The sequence below is a fragment of the Podarcis cretensis genome (genome assembly GCF_951804945.1).
Source record: "Podarcis cretensis genome assembly, chromosome: 3".
NCBI lineage: Eukaryota > Metazoa > Chordata > Lepidosauria > Squamata > Lacertidae > Podarcis > Podarcis cretensis.
In genome coordinates this window covers 56,520,129-56,531,150 of record NC_137172.1, presented here as the reverse complement: position 1 = coordinate 56,531,150, position 11,022 = coordinate 56,520,129, and the positions used below count along the sequence as shown (strand labels likewise).

Sequence of the window (11,022 nt, the reverse complement as noted above, 5' to 3'; positions counted from 1 at the left end):
TCTGGTTAGACCACAGAGTGAATCCTTCTCCTTATTTGGGGCCCTAACCCATTTGGTGAAGGAAAACCAAATGGAGATGAGGAGCATTCAGTTCTGGCAAAACCATCCCTAGAGAAATGGTTATGATCCTCCAAGTGGGGGGAGGGGCAGGTAGAACTAGATACTGGAAGCACACGGACACATGATTGCCATTCAAAGAAGCCACACCACCACAGGCTAAAACACATGTGGAAAGAGACACCATGTACAGGTGCTAGATGCCTCCAAGCCAGGATGGCTGAGCTTTAGAGCTTGGTGTTGAAGGAGAGCATAGTGGACATAACAGAAACCAGGTGAAATTGAAAGAACTGATGAAACACGGTTATCTCTGGATACAAACTCTATAGGAAGGACAGGTATTCCCATACTTCTATCCTTGGGTCTAGTTTGACCTTGAGATAAATGTGTGTTAACTTTAGGCCATGGAACACAAGGCTGTACTTGCAGTGTTATCTTGGTTTTCGTCCCCATTTAAGGACAGCATTCCTCACTTGTCACATTTGGAAGAGTTTCAAAAGCAGCTTGTGATGCAGTGCGGCAACTGCTCCTAGGGAAATAAAAGAGTTAAAGATCTCATATGCAAAGCCCTTATATTTGCATAAATGAGCTCTTGGGGTGTCGAATGTATGCAGCAATTCAGTAAACTCATATTTGCTTAACTTTACACAGGTTAGAAAGTCCCTGTTAACACTGTAATGGGGTGATTTGGCTCACATTTTAAAACTATGATGTGTATATCATGGCATTAGCATCCTCTTCGTTGTTTCAGGATGCACTAACTGAGAAATAAGAAGGAAATGAATATTCTAATTACTGGCTCTGAAATGTAAAGTATCAATTTCATGCATTAAAAATATAAATAAATCATAAATAATATTTTGTGGCTTTTTTAGCTTCTTAACGTTTGTTTTTACCATTCACAAAGGCCTTTTCATTTCACATTTGAGAAATTGTCTCTTGATTCCATTTCCTCTTCTAATTACAATCCCATTTCCTTGCAAAAAGCATCCCCATGTTTCTACTCATCTCTCTAGTTGTAATCTTCATAATTGTGTCCCATCCCATTTTCAATTTGGCACTGCCCAGACTTCTGAGCTCCATGTGGTTCACAATAACCTTTTATTTTCTGCCAACCTCTTTCTTTTCCCCTTGTCTTTCAGGATTTTGGTGCTGTATCCATTAATTCATTCTTCCTAAACCTATTTTGGTAGCTCCTCTCCCTTTCTTTCTGATTTTGGCTTGCTTTGGCGGTTAAGAAGTTATCCTTTCACAGGATCTCCAAAGGGTATTATTTTCCCTGTACATTTCCCAATTGAAATCAAGCATCCAGATGGACAAGACAGGGAAAACCACCTGAGAGAAATCCACTTGGAGGCAGACTGAAAATTTCAGGTGCATCTGGTCACTAGGGCAAGGTGAGGAAGACCCTGCCATTGTGGTTTTTTTCTGCACCCAAAGTTAAGAGTACAGCAGATCTGTGTTTCATAGAATCATCTTCATACAATTTCTATCATTCAGAGATTTCCTGGAGTCCTTTCTGTCCATCTTTCTTGGTATAAGCAGAACCAAAACATCACAGGTACATCTAAGCATTTGAAACTGAATCTTAGAAATGTAAATTTTCTAGGTGTTCACCTTTTCTCAGAAGTGGTTGTTCCTTCAATGTCTGGTGACTGTGTCTGAGAATTGCTTAGATGTCCACTTTATCTCTGCAAGGGAGGAGGGTGGGGAGAAAATCAGAAGAAGTTGACTCAGTCTCCGGTGACCCTCTGGCTCTGCCTCCTATTAGCTGTGTTGTCCACTACATCACCAGCTCCAGTAGTTACCAGCTACCACTGTGATACTCAAACTTTACCTCCTTACCAGGACCATCCAGATAACAAGATGAGAATGGCAAAGGCACTACTTATGAAAAGCAGACAAGTCATGGCAGCAGCATAATGGAAACTGATCTCCTCTAAAAAGGAGGATAGACAGAGTTGACACATGACAGATGTCATTTTGCTATTCCACAATTGCACCATATATTACTTTTATGCAATATCGAGCTAGGAGAAAGACAGTAGCAGTGAAACATCTCTTTGTGGGTGGGGCAAATCCACTGGCGTTATTAGAATTTACGTTTTCCACTGACTCACTGGAATCTGAAAGAAGATATATAGAGCTGGGCATCACGTGACAGTGTACCAGAAATCTCTGGCCATTTCAAATGGGTTTTAAATAGCATGGGATACAAGATGGAACCCTTTCAACCCTCATCAAAGCTATGGATTAGAGAGCATCAGTCTCCTGGCTGTAATCCTATATACGCTCACCTAGAAGTAAAACACTAATGGCAAAGCCCCATTTATCTAGCTGGAAAAGCCTGTTGGAACACAAATGTCTCCAGCTGTTTCCAGAAGGTGCTGGCAGCAGGCATCCAGCATATGTTAATAGGAATGCTATTCCACATAACAGGGGCAGCCAGATTAAAAGACTTGGTCCCAGTTGCTGTGGAGTGCACTTCTGCAGACCGAGCCATCAAGTTGGCTCAGTCAATGGAGCATGAGACTCTTAATCTCAGGATCGTGGGTTCAGGCCCCACAACAGCAAAAGATTTCTGCATTGCAGGGAGTTGGACTAGATGCCTCTTATGTTCCCTTTCAACTCTTCAATTCTATGATTCTTCAATCTACTGGGTATGTAAGGGATAAGGTGGTACCTCAAATAACCTGATTCTGAATTGTATACATGTTAGTACCAGTACATTGAACTTGGCCTGGTAGCAGATTGGCAGCTGGTGCAAATCCAGCAAGGGAGGTGTCGTATGCTGGTGGCAGATGGCCCCCACAAGCAATCTAGCCACTGTGTTCTGCAGCAGCTGCAGCCTCCAGAGCAACCCAAGAGTAGTCCCACATGAGTGAAACGAGACACCATAAAACAATTTCCGCCCCCGCCCCCCATGAACCTTATCCTAGCCAGGATACTATAGAAAAAAGTCATTTCCCCCCAACTTTCTCCCTCATCCAACAGATTGTAGAAACTTTCTGTTACATACTTTCTACTATTTTTCTCAGCTTATACATTTTATTTCTCTAAGGTTACACATTTTTGAGAGTAAGTGTGGAAGCTAAGCTGTCTCTAGAGAGTCCCCATAAATACTACCTCTCTCTACAAGGTTTTCAACCTCCCAAAAATTGATGGGAAAAGCTGTAAGTGCAGATTATTAATACAGTCCACCCTGAAAGGATGTATACTAAAACAACAGTAACAAATAAGGTAGCTCTCAGTTATGACCCTGCTGTTTCTCAAGGTCAAGTTTCTGCAGGTTTCCATCTCTAAATTTCAGCACAGATCACCTCTGTATCCCTATGGCCATTGTTTCTCAACAAAACCACCTGCCATCACCTTCCTGCCATGTGCCACAGAGCAAGACCTTCCACACACAAAATCCACAACTACTTCAAATTATTTTAGAGCATTTAAGCTGCATTCAGAAATGGTCTTTATTGCATTCATTTTACAGGATATAATCATAGCGCATCTGTCCTCATTTCTAATATTCCTTTTACCTGATACATTATGGAGCTATGGCTTTTTGATCAATATATTGCAATGTCACGCTAAATTTCATTCACACGAGTGGGCATGGTGTGACAAAATTAAGGTCATTGGATAAGTCACCACTTCCCCATCCTTTCTGTGAATATGGGCTTCTGTTCCCCTATGGTTCACCATGCAGTATGCCGAAGTAACACCCCAAATTTCATTATGTGAATGTTGGGAGCATGATCTATGAAAGCCACAGGAAAATTACAATGTAAAGCTCCCACAATATTCCAAGCTTCCAGGGTTGCAAGTGGATTTTTTTTCTGTTAAGAATTAACACAGAAATGAGTGCTAAACTTCTGCTAAATTCCACTAGCTTTCCAGAAGTGGAATTTACATCATGCGAAATATTGCACAAAATGCAAAAATTAGTAGGTAAGGAAACACTGGGGAAATTGAATAATATGCTGTCTGAATGCAGCCTTAGGGCACAACCATGCTACAAAAAGCAGAAGCTGTGGCTGGAAGACAACCAAACAGGCTGATCTTATGGTCTTGCCATACTGACCTTGCTATACTATGCCTTTTCATTCTGCCAGTTGTGCCTTCCAATTTGAGACAGCTTATTGCCAGCATATTGGACTTGGCTAGCCTTTGTACACTCAGCAAAGTTAATACCACCACAATAGCTGATGAAACAAAAAGCTGTAGCAACACCAATGATCCAGCAGTGTCCACAACAACTCCCCTGGCACTCACCAGTTGCAACAATATGCTCTGATGCCTCCATATTACCTATAAGTGGAAGTTACGGTACCAGTCAAAATGAATCACTGATCTACCGCATGATGTCATACAGGGTTGCCAACTTGAATAAATATTGGGGGGACCCAAGTAAGCCCCACCCCACATAACTGATCACAAGAAGTGGCACGCACACACCATTTGAATGGCAATGCCCATCAATTTTGGAGGGGACTAGCTCCCTCAAATATTTTATTGGGGAGACAAAGGGACCTCAGCCCATAAGAGTTGGTTCCTATGATGTCATAGAAGCAAGAACACCATGAGAGAAAGATCACCAGAACCTGCAGTGCTCCCCGGAAGATGTTTCCATAATACTCTAAGTAGGGTTTCCTGTTAAACTACTGCTTTCCTGAGTTGTGTGAATGCTTAACATTTTGTTGTTAAAAATCTATGGGGTTTTATTGATATGTACCACTTCTCAAAGTGGTCTACACTGTTTGAGATAAGGAGAGGGTATAAACCAAGGCTGTCATTATTACGTTTTCATTTACTTCTTCAGTGCTTGTTATTCTTTTAGTGTTGTGATGGAATTGATATTTAAATGGTTAGGAAATTGATATTTTCTATGGTTTTACACTATATTGAATTTGAACTTGAGCTGCTTTGTGGAGCATGGTTCTCAAACATTAAAATAAATCATTAAATCATTAAAATAAATAAAATAAATGTTAAGTTACACACACCAGAAACAGACAGATCTGCCCATCCTGACTTGTGAAGGGGGAAAGCTGCTGGGATAGGATTTTGAATGGTTAGTGGGGAAAGGGTTAACAACCCCTCTCCCATCATTTATCCACTCAAAATCACAGCCTCGGAAAGCTCCTTTTCCTATTAAAAAGTCAGGACTCATTACACATATTTGCATGTAATCTCTAGCTTGCCCCTGTTTAACTTCAATTGCTTTTTTATGCACGAGGCTAACAATGGAAAACTTTTAAACAGTATTGTGACAACAAATTAACCTAACCAGTTTGGACATATGTTTAAAAGGAAGGCCACCATGCAATTAATTAGCATTTCTCTGCCTGCCTTCTCCTCCCATGAAAACAAACAAGAGACTGGTGGAGCAAAGGATCCACAAATTGATGCATCCTCTGACCCCTCTTTTTTTTTTTTTACATTTGTTTCTATTCTTTCAAATAAATGAAACAATTAAATCTAGAAACAAGAAGTACATAGAGTGTGTCTCTCTTTACAGGTCACCTATGTTTGCTTCACTGTTCTCATACATCAAGCGTCAGAGAATCGCAATGCCCCCAAACAAGATGTTACAATCATCGCAAGAGCTCTCTCCGAAAAGAAGCCTAGGATACCAGTGGCTGAAAGGAGTTTTTTCTGCTGTTTGCGTAAGTCAGCCAATCATATATTTGGATTCCTGCATGGCTCACTGTTCGGTGCAGGCCTCCTCTGTACTTCTATGGTGTGTCCACATCTAAAGAATTTAACAGTCCAGTCACACTGATGCAGAAACTTTGTTGGCTTTCTTGCAGCAGATTATTATTTTTTAAAACATTTTTATTAGATTTTACAATTTTTAACAATAGTTAAAAAAAAATCACATAACATAAAGAATAGAAAACAATTCCCCAGAATCTCCGCTGCCGCCCCCCCCCCCCCCTGGGCTTCCCTCAATTCCCTCTTCTGGTTTTTAACATATTGACTTTCCCTGCTTCTTATATTATATCTTCATATTGCATTCCTAATATCCAATAACGTTATTCTCTTATCATTGTAATAATTTATTAAAAGTAGCTATATTTACTTTATATATTGTAAATGTTTACTCAACCCTTGCTAGTGAGTCCATTTCTTTACATTGCTTCTGTAAATACCTCTCTGTTGTCTTTATCTCTCAGTCTTTCAGATAATTTTGCCATTTTGGCACACAGTATTCCATCAGTATTTCTTGCCAGTGTTCTTTCGTTGGTATTTCCTCATTTTTCCATCTTTTTCCATCTTTTCTTGCAGCAGATTAAAATGGCTTCTATCTGTCTGGAAATGGATGCCAAAATGTGTAAGAAGTACTCGCTTGCCTTGGAGGCTGGCTGAAGGAAGTCCAGATCGGTGAGATGCAGCTGGCAATTAGGAGCTTGCTTTATATGGAGTCAGATCACCAGTCTATCTAGTTCTGGAGCTGCTCAGAGTGGCTGGGGAATCCCAGCAAGATGGGTTGGGTACAAATAATTAATTATTATTATTATTATTATTATGTATTAAAATATCTATTTCTACGTTAACTGGGGTTCTAGATTGAATTTACGACCTTTTGCATGGATTTATGTTTGTCAGCTATAAACAATTTTTTTTAATTTCATAGAACCAGCAACACTACAGAGGTAGAGGAAGCTTCCCAAGGGGGAAAAAACATATATATATTAAAAAGCCTAGATATTTTTGTTAGCGATATGGCATGGGCTGAGTAAAACACTCCTGGCAGACTATTTTGGCACCTTTCCCATCAACAAATTGTGCAGCCAGAGTGCAATGAATGTGGTCAATTGAGCAATCGTTAAACAATATGAAGCAGGCTGCCTGCAGACCATTTAAAGCTAGTTGTGATTAGAGAGCGGGAGGGTTTTAATGATACATACTTCTCATTGGAGGGTATGTATCCACCCTAATCGCCACTTATTTAAGTTAGATTTGCCATTCTCTGCCCAGGTCCTGGTAACTGGCACACAATTTACCCCTTAAAAAAATATTAGCTATTAAAATGGTATTACTTTAAACTTTAAAATTAAGGGCAATTTTTAAAGATATCTAGAGTGCGTAGTTGCATTATATTCCACCCCCCTCCTCCAGTATTTTATTCTCAAATAAAATGGCAGTGGCAATGATTAGATGACATGGAGCAGTTACATGAAGGGGAAGCTGTGTTGTGAAAGCCGTTAGCAGAGGAAGGCAAGAAGAGGAAATTGGGTATTCTGATGCATCTGGAGACTCAGACAAGCAACTCAGTGTGTTAATATGGAAGCACCACTCCTGAAAGCCTTTCTCTCTTCTCATGCCTTAAAACTGGGAGTGCAGAAGAACAGACAACTTGTATTGTTACTCTTAATTAAAATAATTAATGCAGACAATTATAATTGTGAGCCAGCGTGGTGTAGTGGTTAAGAGCGGTGGACTCATAATCTGGTGAACGGGGTTTGCGTCCCTGCTCCTCCACATTCAGCTGCTGGGTGATCTTGGGCTAGTCACACTTCTCTGAAGTCTCTCAGCCTCACTCACCTCACAGAGTGTTTGTTGTGGGGGAGGAAGGGAAAGGAGATGGTTAGCCGCTTTGAGACTCCTTAAGGGGAGTGAAAGGTGGCAGTGGCGTAGCGTGGGTTGTCAGCACCCGGGGCAAGGCAAGTAATTTGCGCCCCCTAACCCGTGGATTTGCGCCCCCTAACCCTAACCCCCAGATGTTGCGCCCGGTGCGGCCGGCCCCCCCTGCACCCCCCACGCTACGCCACTGAAAGGTGGGATATCAAGTCCAAACTCCTCCTCCTCCTCTTCTTCTTCTTCCTCTTGGAATCATTTCAATTATTCTATCCACACACCACATTGAATCCACATTTGTTTATGAATTGTTGCTTATATCATGCAACCAATATTTATTTCATTTGTTTCTCTATTTTAAATATGTCTGTTATGGCAAAGTCCTCCCAAGGTTGCTCGTGTGCATAATAAAATGAGCTGGGCATGGGGACCAAAAGGGCAGAATATCAAAGTTGATAGAAATAAATAAAATAAGTAATATATAAAAATTGTAACACCTCATTACAATAAAACTGAAACAGGCATCTAAAAGCATTACACTTCTACAAAACCAATTTAGTTTTGTTTGTTTTTTTAATCCAGCAGCAATGTGAAATAGTGGGAAATGCATGGTGCATTATAGCAGCCTTACCTAACCTGGTGCAATCCAGATATTTTGGACTACAACTTCCTCCATCTCTGACCATTGACTATGCTGGCTAGGGCTGATGGGAGTTGTGGTCCAAAACTCCTGGAGGCTGCGGTAGGCTATTTTATTGCATAATGGGAGGGAAATAAAAGTCTTTGTCTAAACTTTAACTGCTGGGAGAGAGCAAGGATAAGGAATTGGAGCAAAGGGAAGATGTATCAATGTTTTAGAGGAGTCACCAGCAGCTTTTGCAGCCAAGAAATATTTGAAGAATGTAAGAGGAGAAGGGGGCCAATGGCGACGCTGACACAAAAAAGAGGAGGACAGGGTGTATTGGGCAGGGATTCTTGTAGCCAGGGTGCAAGGGTTCCAACAATGACAGGAGCATTGGCCAGCAAGGAGGTACATTGGCAGGAATGAGCCAAGTACCCCTAAGTTACAATAAACCAACCAGGACACGACTGGTTGAGACCACAGGTTAGATGTGATTTCGCCAAGTAAAGACACAGCTGGCAGAACAGGTGAAGTTGGCAAACGACATTCCAGACTACTGCCCTTTGTGGGTATTTAGGAGAGATGAGATGAGAACCTGCTTTTTTCAGTGGAGTGTAACCCTATCCAGATGCTTCAACCAACAGTACCTGTATCTTGCTAGGATTAAACTTGAGTTTGATCAGCTTCATGCAATCCAAAGCATGGCCTAAAACACCAGTTCAGAATTTCAGCTGCATTCCATCTGTATATTGGAAATAAGAGAGGCTTCACTTCCAAACATATGACAGCCACTGATGAATGGAGCTTTGAATGGAGCAATGGAAGGTGGCTACTAATGCATTTGATATCCATATGTGAAAGTTCTACTAGAATGAAAGAACTCAAGGAAAGCTGAAATGACAGAATTAAAATCTCAAGCTACTCATTCAGAATTTATGATTCACATTGTAAGTGCTACCATATGCTTTTCAAGCTGTAGCAAGCACCCTTGTGGTTCTATGGGTAACAAGATCAAGAATAATAAGAGCAAACTTGATCAAAATAAAGAACACCATTATGCAAACAGTATAGATGAACTTACTCATTATGAGAAATATAACCAACCGAGTGGTGGCAAAGGGTTGTATACAGTGAAAATTAGGAATGAAACTGTGTGCTGTTTTTTAAATTCTGTTTTCACTGTTACTAAAAGTTGCCTTCTGTCCTTCTGTGTATTCAGATTTGAATTGTGCAGGGTAGCACTAAAAGGAAATTCACTCCATCAGAATTTCAACATTCTTAGGGCTATACTCAAAGTTTGTATGCTGATACATTTAGTATGAAAGTTGGGCAAAGTGACTTTTCACCTAAATTCCCACTTTTCTTACCTTTGCTGTTTCCACCTGCTCAATTAGGTTCACGTAACATGATGACATCACAATGCCACATCAGAGGAAGGACAATAGTGTGAATGGTTGCTGTGAAGGGCTAGACACATTCACACTACTCCAAAAATGTCTAAAAGGGGGAGTGTTTTTTGAAAGTAACAACAGCTTTCATTTGGCTTTGGGTAAAGATAAGCAAATTTCTCCTATTCCATTCTTTAATTGTTCTTTTGATTTTGTTTCTCCTGTATTTCACTTACCCAGCATTCTGGTTTACAGTGGTGCCTCGCAAGACGAAAAGAATCCGTTCTGCGATTCTCTTCGTCTAGCGGTTTTTTCGTCTTGCGAACCACCCCACTGACGGCTTAGCGGATTAGCGCTATTAGCGGCTTTTAGCGGCTTTTAGCGGCTTATCAGCTTAGCGGATAAACAGATTAGCGGCTTAGCGGCTTAGAAAAAGGGGGGGAAGGGTGAAAAAGTCGGAAAAACTCGCAAGACATTTCGTCTTGCGAAGCAAGCCCATAGGGAAATTCGTTTTGCGAAGCGCCTCCAAAACGGAAAACCCTTTCATCTAGCGGGTTTTTCATCTTGCAAGGCATTCGTCTTGCGGGGCACCACTGTATTCTGGAATTAGAACATGAGTACAGTGGTACCTTGGTACTCAAACTGCTTGGCTCCCGAACGCCGGAAACCCAGAAGTAAGTGTTCCGGATTGCAAATGTTTTTCAGTAGCCGAATGTCTGACACGGCTTCTGTTTGAGTGCAGGAAGCTCCTGCAGCCAATCAGAAGCCGCACCTTGTTTTCAACCTGTTGAAGCAGCTTTTGACTTCCAGAGAGTAGGACTTGAACCAGTGGCTTCACATTACAAGAAAGGAGATTCCAACAAAACACCAGGAGCACTTTCTGATTGTAAGAGTTGTTCAACAGTGTAACAGGCTCCCTCTCCTTCCTTGGAGGCTTTTAAGCAGAGTTTGGTGCTATGGATGCTTTAGTTGAGATTCCTGCATTGCAGGGGGCTGGACTAGATGACCCTCAGAATCCCTTCCGACTCTGTGATTTTATGATTCTCTGTGTTTTCTGAAATGGTACAACCCAGTAGAACCCAAACACACATTTAACACGTCAGTGATACCTAGGCCTCAAAAATTAGATTAAAATTCCCCATCTTCTACCATCTGACATTACACTTTTTCCAGAGAACTTTGAATTGTGAAGGAGATATCAATCCCCTCCCCCAAAAAGAAATTAACAGTTGCTTTAGAAATAGTTATTTCTGTACAGAGTACCCCCTGCCTCGATGGATGGATGTTTTATAGAAAAGGCTAAGTTTGACACCATTTTCATTATGCCTTTGCGACTCACCTTGAAGGTGGTGAATTTTGAAAGGGTCCTCTGCAGCA

General features: G+C 41.1%; 1 long non-coding RNA gene across 1 annotated transcript; it reads right to left on the bottom strand.

Annotated features, from left to right (window-relative positions):
- Positions 1 to 485: 485 nt before the first annotated feature.
- Positions 486 to 9,637, bottom strand: LOC307213526. The gene is made up of 3 exons (XR_013837551.1): positions 9,625 to 9,637; positions 8,905 to 8,999; positions 486 to 586 (listed from the first exon to the last, which is right to left on the bottom strand). It is a non-coding gene; the product is annotated as an uncharacterized lncRNA (long non-coding RNA).
- Between the last annotated feature and the right edge of the window lie 1,385 nt (positions 9,638 to 11,022).